The sequence below is a fragment of the Nelusetta ayraudi genome, unplaced genomic scaffold (assembly GCF_046127955.1).
Source record: "Nelusetta ayraudi isolate G7.1 ecotype Tasmania unplaced genomic scaffold, CSIRO-AGI_Nayr_v1 ptg000017l, whole genome shotgun sequence".
NCBI classification, from domain to species: domain Eukaryota; kingdom Metazoa; phylum Chordata; class Actinopteri; order Tetraodontiformes; family Monacanthidae; genus Nelusetta; species Nelusetta ayraudi.
Window position 1 is genome coordinate 1,032,329 of NW_027466067.1, and position 10,530 is coordinate 1,042,858.

Below are 10,530 nucleotides of genomic sequence, written 5' to 3' on the forward strand. Positions count from 1 at the left end.
ATTAGAACTGCGGAGAACTGAACTCTGTGGTCCTGCCTGCCGCTATTGTGCTGAAGCTGGGATATGTGAGGTTGGAGGACGGGCCGCGTCTTACAGGCCCCGAGAACAACGAGAACAGGTCATTGTTGTGCAGCGAGATTCGGTGAAGAATAAATGGCCACCTTATAGGCTCCCTGCTCCACTTTCTAGCATTGTGCCTCCAGACTGCCCTTCTACTTAGTGGTGTCAAGGTGACGTGTGGATGTGCTCATCGCGGCAGAAAGCCCCGTCACTTGTTGCCATCGCCATTGTCGGGCCTCGACGTGGCCCTCCATCACCCTCAGCTGTACCTTCTTTTTTTTTTTTTTCCTTTTAAAAAGTTTTAATTATTTCTTCTGCATTCTTGCTGCTCTGTCAGTGGAACGCTACATTCCTCTCCCCGAATAAGTGCTGTCTCACTCCAATTGAGCAGAGTAAATGTGAGAGCCAGTGAATGGAGCAGCCTCAATGGGAGAAAATAAACAATTGCATTGGTCCATGGGTGCAGCGGGGGAGAGCGGACGAGAGGAAGGCAGAAAGGCCTCCCTAATGTGTTAAGATTCCCATGGATACTTAGTACTTTTTCTCCTTAAAGGAGGATCTCGTAAAGTAGTTCAACAGTGGATGATTTGTCTTTAAGCCCGTTTTTATTTGAGGAGGGGAAAAAAAGGGTGGTCTGCGTCATGCTGATGTTCGACATTGGCCACACGCACAGATGTGTGCATGTGCACAAGTGTGCACGACACGCACACATACACACATACACACACGCACACACACACACACACACACACACACACACATACACACACACACACACACACACACACACACACACACACACACACACAAATGCAAGGCTAGTTTGCACTTCCCTCCCCCTGTCAAATGCGAATTTTTAGAAAAGGGGATCGTTAGTGGTGGGAAATATTCTTGTTTGCTGCTTGTTTTTTTTTGGCTGTTTAAGTAACTCACGAGTTCACCAACACAAAGTCACCGGACATCTGCCGTTCCATTCTGGCTCGCTTTCACCAGTTTTACCAGAACTCAATCTCTTTAAATTGAGTTATATTTTACTGTGAGGTCTCAGTTAGCGCTGTGCAATTCATGACTTCGGTCAATTTGAAAATCCTTCTGCACCTTTTAGATATTTGGCTCTTTTTAAAGCTTGTTTTAGATTGTGTCAAGTTGCAGTTTTAGGTTGTTTTGGTTTTCAAATTCGTCATTAGTTATTGTATCTGGTGTATTGCCTTTACGTACTATTTAAAGTGGTATAAAATGAAAAAAGTAGAGAAAGTATCATTATTAGGAAAAACAAAAATAAATCTAAAATAATCTTTGGAGTCTTAATGATAGTAACCAATTTCACTGTCACAATGAGAAGCATATCTATTTATTTTTGCATATCCAAAAGGTGATTTTATTTCAGGATGACTATCATGGTCAACTCTGAAGAGATTCCCATAGACAGCAGTTTGGAGGCCACACAGCAGTTGACACTGAGTATTTTGTCGTGGCTCACCTTGCATAGAGTTTAACTTATATTAAGTATGACAAGAAATTACAATTTCCGGCAATGTTGAAAATAGTGTCAGCCTGTTTGTGCCCCGGATATCAGGTGGTCTAGAACAGGTGGTGTTGATGTTACTGACTCTTTCTTTCTTTACAAATCTTTATTCTAACTAATTATTTTATTCAGCAGAATCATTAGTAGAAAGTCAAACTTTAAAACACTTAAACACCAATTCAGCCTGTTAGCATAACAAATCTTTTTTGCATGTTTCTTGCATTCCACTTATTAAAAAAACCTTTTTGAACTTCTGCCCTTGTTAGGCTTTGGTATGGATTTGTTGTCAAAACAATACCCTGCTCATTCAGCACCAAGGACAGGGCCTGCAGTCATTCAATGACCATCTACTAAAATGATTGATTAAGGATCAGAAAAAGAAGCAGTAACTGCTTTGAGCATCGGCTTTAAAGTGGTGATGCACTGTTGTGTACTTACAATTCTCAATATGGTGGTTTGTCGTATACAAGAATATCAAGAAATTGATATCCACATAACGTGGATATTAATTGGGGCCGGGTTGTGTGGGATTGTCAACTACTAGAATGGGTTCCCTGAGGCAGGAGGAAGTTCAGTCAAAGCTGAAGGAGGGAAAAACACCCACTGGTGGCAACAATTGTAGTTAGAATGCCAGATAGGATTTGTACTTTTCATGTATATATTTACTCATAATTATTAAAATGTATTATAATGATTGCTTTTTTCATTCTAACTTAACATTAAGCAATTGGTCGTAATGTTCCCTTTTGTGTGAAAGGGCTTTACAATCATGGAGCGTTTCGCAAACTTATCGCTGAGGGTAAGTGCTTTTTTTTTTTTTTTTAGGACTTTCAGTAATACAATTGGTTCTTTATTTTATATTTTATCTGCATCAAACACCTTGTGAGTGAGTATTAGCATGTGAAAGCAAGACAGGCCTGTTACCATTTACATTGCAGATGCATCATCTTTGTCTAAAAATAAATATTTTAATACTCCAAGAAAAACTGGAAACATAATATGCAAAGATGCAAAGAGTTGCTGGATGAGATAAATAGCTTATTTTTTGTGTACTTTATGTTAATTTCCTGCCCAACATCAATAGGAAATGTTTGTGCCACTTTTAAATAGATGTTGTTGCTACCTTCATGTAAACTGTGCTCAACAGATTTATCTGAGGAAATGAATTACTCCTATCCAAATGCTTGATTTGCATTACACCCAAATGTTTGCATATCAAAACATTAGGTAGTAACTACTGGAGTTAAAGAAGGAACAGCTACAACACTCAGCTACATCTGAAAGGCTTGTATTTGCTTGTAAGATCAAGACAGTTTTATTACTTTTCATGAGCACTTAACATTAAGTGAGTTTATGGCCCGTTTATAATGAGCTTCATAAAAGACATAATGTTGTTGAACAATGGATACAATCATCACATTGTCTTTTCAGGCACATTAAGAGCCAGAAAACATATATCTCCTGGGTATTTTTTCTGAGCTTCTGTGCGTTTGTCAAACTGAAATCAATCTTGTCATTCTTCAAGTTTAAGCTCGAACCAAGCTTAATGAATGGGCAATTAACTGTGGATAATTAAAGCCTCTACTTTGTTAAAAGTGCATCTGAAAGACAACGGCCTCAGTGTGGTGACATTTGTTTATTGCACATTATCACTTTGGATGTCAGTCATTATAACATGAAGGATATTTGTTGCGGCCGAACACTGGATGAGACATCTGACGTGGGCTTTTCTTTGTGCGCGGCTCTCGTCTCCCAGGGGAAGGTGTTCTTTTCTTGGAGCAAATGGTTCCCTCGCTGGCCAGAGTGAAGTGCCAGCTGACTGACTGAAATGACCCTCTCAGCAAATGACTGCCATGATGTCCTGGTAGAGCCAAAGAGTAAAAACTGTGCCACTGCACCACTTACTGATCATTTCTATGCCAGTTGAGCTTCGCTAACAATGATACTTATCATTTCAATGAAGGAGGAGCGGCCGCGTCAGCTGGGGCTGAACTGATGGGGAGGTAAAGGAGAGCATCTCAACCCAAGATGGACCCTAGTGAGTCTTAGCTGTGGTCATTATTACAAGGAGCTGGTCTCAGTGGAAAGGAGGACGGGCAGGTTCCACTTGAACAGGGGAGCCTCTATGTTGCTCAGTGCACTAAGGGGATTTGGACATGGCAGCTGAAGTTCTACGAAGACAGAAATCACCCTTTTCTCATTTTTAGGAAAAGATTAAGTTCTTTGTAAATGTATTTCTTTGGGAAAATGAGGCAGATAATACAAGATAATTCTTCTTTCTGCTGCCTTTCATTCAGGAGTTGGGAGCGGTGATGTTTGTGTTTAATAGTTTTGTTTTGATTTAATGAGTGAAATAAAAATAATAATAAAATCAAATCGACCTTACACGCCAGTGTACCCGCTTACACAAAACACAGCAAAACGCTGGGAAAGACGAGGTGGGGTTGAACTTTGCACACCCTGGCAATCAGCGTGCACTCAACATGTCTCACCTCCTGCTCTGAGTCAGCGCCGCACCTCCGCTGCCCTGTTTTGACTCAGCGGGGCTGCAAACACCGATTTCTACCTCTCAGGTTTGTCATTATCTATGATGACCCGTTCACATTAAGGCAGCTCGGGTCAATAGGTCATCGGACATGCACTGCCAACACCTGGGGGGGGGGACGTTGAGTTCATAGCTCAGCGGGGTCATTATTGAACAGGAGGCTGGAGCTCGGCCACTGACAGACAAGCAAGCAGACAGGCAGGCAGACAGACAGACAGGCTTCCACCGCTCCAGAGGAGAGACAGATCTCAGCAGAGGAGGCGTTTGAACGCTGAAACCAATGGGAAACAAAAGGCAACTTGTAGGACTCAACCGGTGCGTGTCGAGTGCTAGCATTACTAGCACCGGGGTTTTTTTTTTTCGGAGGGGGGTTTGGGGGGGGCGTTGGGATTATGGCAGATGCAAAAGGTAGCCCTGATGAATGTCTTTGATGGTGGCATTTTGATGGGGGGTAATTTTTGTCCTGACAGGAGCCAGGATCTCCCATGAATCAAAATGTGTCAGCCAGGCGCTGGAGGAGATGGAGGGTCGCTGCATTGTGGCTCTGACACCCTTGTGAGGGTCCGAGGCTGCTGGGGGTCAAGTGTGACACCTCATTAGGACGATGTTGATTTAGTGTGGCCGCGGCGCAACAGACCTCCTCCCATGGGTATCGAAGGGCGGGTGGGGAGAGGGAGCGGGGGCGTAGGATTTGCGAAGGGGGTAGGGGTTTTAGGAGGGGGCGCCACGCACCGGTCAGAGTGCTCTACCAGCCACACGGCCGTCATCTGACAGCTTGCAAATCGTGTACCTACGGCTGACACAAAGCCACCCCCCGCCACCAATTTTCACCGCAAATCTGTCTTTAAGCACGGCGTCTGTTTTAGCCGCAAAGAGTAGTTGTTTGTTGGGATCGCAGATCCTGAGTCAGTTTTTCCCAGCGGTGAACTCATATAGGACCAGTGGTGAAAGCTTAACATACAGCCCATAAATACATAAATACAAATAATAAAAGTCATTTGGTTTTCGTACCCACAGAATGGTTCTTTATCTGTTACAGTATATTATTTATATTATATTTATTGATAGAAGAGAATACACATAGAACAAGGGTCTTGATCCCTGTTAGCTGCCATCCAGCCATATTTCAAAGGAAGCCTGGTGTGGACAATCCAGGTTACCTGAAAACAAAGAAGAAGGTGGATGAGCTATCACAGTTTTTTAGGTAGTTCACAGGCAAGCTTGAGAGAGGAAGTGAGTGAGTGAGTGAGTGAGTGAGTGAGCGAGCGAATGAGTGTTGTAATCTAAAATCTGACCACTAGATGGCAGAATTTTACACACTGTACCTTTTAGAGAACACTGACCTTTCATCTCTCAATCTTTGATATTGTTTACCGTAATTTCTTGGTTTGTCTAGAAAATGCAAATGAAAGTGCAAAAGTGTTTTCTGAGGAAGACACAATGGTTGGCACAGTGGTTAGCGTTGTCGCAGCTCTGACTCCAGGTAGTGAAAACGGATCCTCAGACATGCTCATGAGGCTAATTGGCAATGCTAATTTCAGTGTGGACTGCTGTCTGTCTCTATATGTGGCCCCTGCAGTGAATCGCTAACTTGTCCAGAGTGCAACGTCCCTCTGTGGCGGAGAAACAATGACAGAAATTCAATGGATGGATGTTTACTCAACTCAAATTGTGTGTGCTTGATTGATGTAAAACATGTTTTTGATGGTGACTTTTTTGAAAATGTGAATTTGATGTAAGTACTGGACATTGTTGCAAAATGAATTTTACAACAAATTCGAATTACATTTTGAAATGTGAAGGCACAATTGTGTAATGCTATAAAAAAAAAAATCTATTAATTAAAATGTTAAAACGAGTCATTAACTACAAGCGTTTTTGACAAGTAATCATTCATAATTAATTACTGCTGTGTTTCATTGTCACATCATGGCAGATCATCTATATTATTCTTGATGGCCTTTATTCAGGTGATTGACTGATCCACTCCCCCAAATTCCCTTTTTCTTTTAAACATGTCTCATTTTTAATTACAACACAATGCTGCTACTGCTGCCAGACCCGTTGCACCTCATTGGCTGGGAAGAGACAGAGAAAATTAATGTCTGACTTAATGTCTGCGACTGTTTGAATTGATTACCGCACAGACTCGCAGAAGTGTCCACCAACTGTCATAGTTCCTGCACAAAAGACGTGAAGTCACCGTGGTACTTGTAGCACATGCTTAATCCGGAATGATGTGAAGTATTAAGTAGCACTACGCAACAAAAAAAAAAATGCATGAAGAGTCAGAAAAGAATAATTTATTAGACGCATGCATGTGCTTGATCTCACACTCACTCTCCCTCTCTCTCTCTCTCTCACTCTCTCTCACACACACACACACACACACACACACACACACACACACACACACACACAAAGGTGCAGTGGGCCATCTGTCTTTTCTAATGGTACAGATCATGGGAAACAATAAAGGTTTCACAATAAATCAAAGATTTCACTTAAAATTCTGTTGACTGACGTGCCAGATTTCTATTTATGGACCATGTGGTTCTGATTCAATTCACTACAATTCTGTAAATTCTACTCGTACTGGATTCAGTCACGCGCGAGAGATAAACCTCCCCTTTTTTTCCTTGAGGATGAATGATTTATGAATGTTGTTTTAGCTGCTGATGCCACAGTCCACTTTTGTTGCCTTTGAGATTTTACTCATTAGTCTGAATAATAACTGTCACTAATTCAAGCTGTTCTCCAATGGCTTTTTGAATAGAAAGAGAGGGAGAGAGTGCGAGAGAGAGCGAGGCAGGCCATAGAGAGAGGAGGCCTGAGAGATTAACTCCAGTGAGCTCACTCTGAGAGGCCCAGGAGCGGCTGAATATTGTTCTAGCGGTGGGGAGAGAGATGGGGAGATCGGGGTGGAGGGGGGCGGGCGGGCGGGCGGGGGGGCGAAAGGAAAAGAAAAAAAAAAAAATCCCTATGCAGCCAGAGAAATGAACTTGATGATCTCTGGGGGTAGGGGCGGGGGAGGGCGAGGGGGAGGGAGGGTCCGGTCGGGGGGGTGGGGGGTGGTGGGGGTGTCACCATTTCTTGCCCCTGACAATCAAAATTAGATTGGCCAGCACTGTGTCAACACCGGCCTTAGTTAAGGCATGACAGGGGAGGGGTAGTGGTGGTGGGGGAGGAGGGGGGTTGGGATGGAAGAGAGTGGGGGAGGGGGGGGGGGACACCCCCCCGCCTACTCCCCCCCCACCCCTGTTTGAGAGTTTGCCATGTGAACTATAGAGACCCCACGGTGCCTTTGACTGCTCTGGCCTCAAACAAACCCGCAAAAGCACCCCCCCACCTCCCGACCCCCCTGTTTTTTTTTTTTGTTTTTTTGGCCAAACACTGTAACCCGCGATTATCGCCTCTTCCACCTTTCTGTATTTCAGCGCAACTTGTTAGCACTGTTTTTCTGTTTTTGCCTCCCTTTTTCTGTTTTTTTTTTGTTTTGTTTTTTTTACATGTCCTGAAACACACACACGACCCTCTGTGCTTATTTCCCTCATGATTCCCTCCAAGGGCAGATGGAGCGAATCACAATATCTAATGGAAATACTTAACATCCACCACAGCAAGAGAATGAAAGAAGAGTTAAAGAAGAGAGAAGACACCGGAGAATTACCCTGCTTATTGTTGATGCCAGTTTGTAGTTCAGCAAAGGTCAAACAAACAAGAGTTTTCAAAATTTCTCCATAATATTGCAAAAATAATGATAGCAACCTATGTGGGTGGGGGGCATCATTTACAGGCTTTTACTGTGCCTTTATTTTGGGGATATTAAATGGTTATTATCACATTCACATTATTTTGTCGGTCATTGCTGTGTTTGTGAAGGAAGGAGAAGGTTAACTGACGTGGTTGTGTTTTTGGAGGTTTGATCGCTGACCTGGAGCTGCTTCGTGTTTCCAGCCCTGCCGCTTTGGATAAGGGCTGCAGCTGTGTCCTCATTTAACCTGTAATATTTTAATTATCATTATTTTTATTTTCAAAAAATTTAAATCTGAGTGTGATCCTCAGAGAGGTAAAACAATCAATGTTGGGTCAATGTTAGTCATTTATGTCAGAAAAAGAAATATACCCTCCAGATTTGGATTTGATTTTGTGTTGCACCCTTAATTAAATCCGGCTCTAGTGTCATAAATAAATGTGTCCAGCCTGGAGGCTCAGAAGACACTATAAATAAAAATAAAAAACAGATGTTTGCCAATATTGAATCTCTGAACCTCTTTGAGAAAAACGGAGAAAAACTTTTTTTCTATCTTTTTTTTTCTTCTTTTTTTTACAACAATCTACATCATCCAGGGAGGCTGTCAAACACTGAAAATGACAATAATGACAATAATGTCAATAATGACGATAATGAATACCTTTGCTCTTCCTTTCTGGGCCTGATTTTAGGCAGGAAGTCCCTCAGGGAGGAGGAGGTGGTCCTGTCCTGGGCTGAGGCAGTCCGGACATTCAGTCACACTCAGACTGACTTGCAGCTCAGCAGCGCCGCGTTGCAGAACCAGAAATCATGAGCGTCGAAACCAGGTGGCACATCAGGACCATAAAAGATTGACAGCTGTCATTCACATGTGAGAAGGACAAGAAGACCAAGGCCACAGAAGCTAAACCAGACAGCTGATTTTTTTTTTTAACTTTACATTAAAAAAAAAAAAAAAAAAAGTCATGGTAAAAACAATCATTAATTTTGCTCTTACACGTTTTAAACAGGAAGAAATAACTGTTGTGATATTTCAGATAAGAAATAAGTGAATAAGATCTGCCGAGCATTATTCCTCCTTGGCAGTTTAAACATTTCATAATCCTCCTCCGACTCTTTCCGCTCACTGGATCTCTCATCTTTTGTGCCTGCAGTTTATTTTCACTGTCATGCGAGATTCTTTCATCCCACACAGCTTGTGTGATCTTCCTTGAACGGTTCCCCTCTCTAAGCACCGGCCAGTCAGCGAGCCAGACAAAAAGGTGTCACTGATGACTGTCCGGCAATTGAAGCCATTGAGTGCTGCCTCCAATTCACCTTCTTTCTCAACTTTATGGCCATAATTGCCATAAAGACCCTCCCAAATCCTCCCAGCGCCCCCTCTGGCCTCTCCTTTGGGGCAACATTCCCATTGTACTGTACTTTTTGCGTAGCTTAGCCTGGCTTAGCGGCAGTCTCAGTAGGTTGGACCCAAAATGAAGCTGGGTCAGAGTTCATTATGTCATCACCAGTCTTAAGGATTTGAGTAGCAGCGCTCGGCTTCTAATGCTTTACGTCCAACTTGTAAAAAAAAAAAAACCTCCTTTATGTGGCAAAACAATAAAAACATCCATCAACGTCCTCCCTCGCCTATGTGGGGTGGGTATGACGGATGTTGTGTGCGGCACGTTGATGCACTCCGGGGGCAGGAGGACTGTGTGAATGTTTGTTTATGTCAAGTGAGGATTTGTCAAAAGGTTTATGTCATTGCTGGCATCACTCTCCTCAAGCTTGCACTGGGTGGTCTTTGTCTGTTTGCATCCGTAAAGAGCTTCGTTCTCACTCTCATTTGTCCCCTATTGATTCCCTAAATTAGGTTGATGAGAGGCTCTCTATCTGGTGGCATATTAATTGGGTCAGGCTGGATCTTATATGACATCCAAATAATAGCAGCCCTGAACGGCAACACTAAACCATTGTCCCCTGAACGCTCTCTTTCACCAATTAGCCTCGTGGTGAGTTTGCCTCCTACCACCTCCGCTGTCCGTTCCCATTCTCAACAGAAAAGTTATGGACGGCATGCGTTCATGTATTGAGTTTAAACGCCGCCGAAAACGAAGTTCATATTTTAACCAACAGAGATTCCATATTTGAATATACGTCTACTTTTCAGGATGGATGTGTTTTGACACAAAGTTGCCACTTGTACGCGCTGAACTTGCGTTACTGTCTCCCTCTTCTGGCTGAGAGAGCAATCGCATGAGAACTGTCAACAGAGTTCTGGGGGCAACAAGTTTGGACACGTTAGCCTGCTAATGTAGCCTCTTGCCCTCAAAGCAGTACACTTTCCTCAAAAAACAACAACAAGAACAATTGTTAAATGTCAAACTAACAGTAGGACATAAACATAAGGTTTTACCAAAGACCTCAGTTTTTACACATGATCCATATCGTCACTGACTGGCGAATGACGTTTGCACTATCGGGGCTCGTTTTGGGGAGTTAGCATTCCCGAAATCCTAGCTAAGCCTTCTGAGGTTAGTTGTACCAATGAAATAACGATCTTCAATGATTGCAGCGGGAGTCTGGAGCTGATCACTGAGACACACACGCACGCACACGCACGCACGCACGCACACACACACACACACACACCCGTGTGAATAA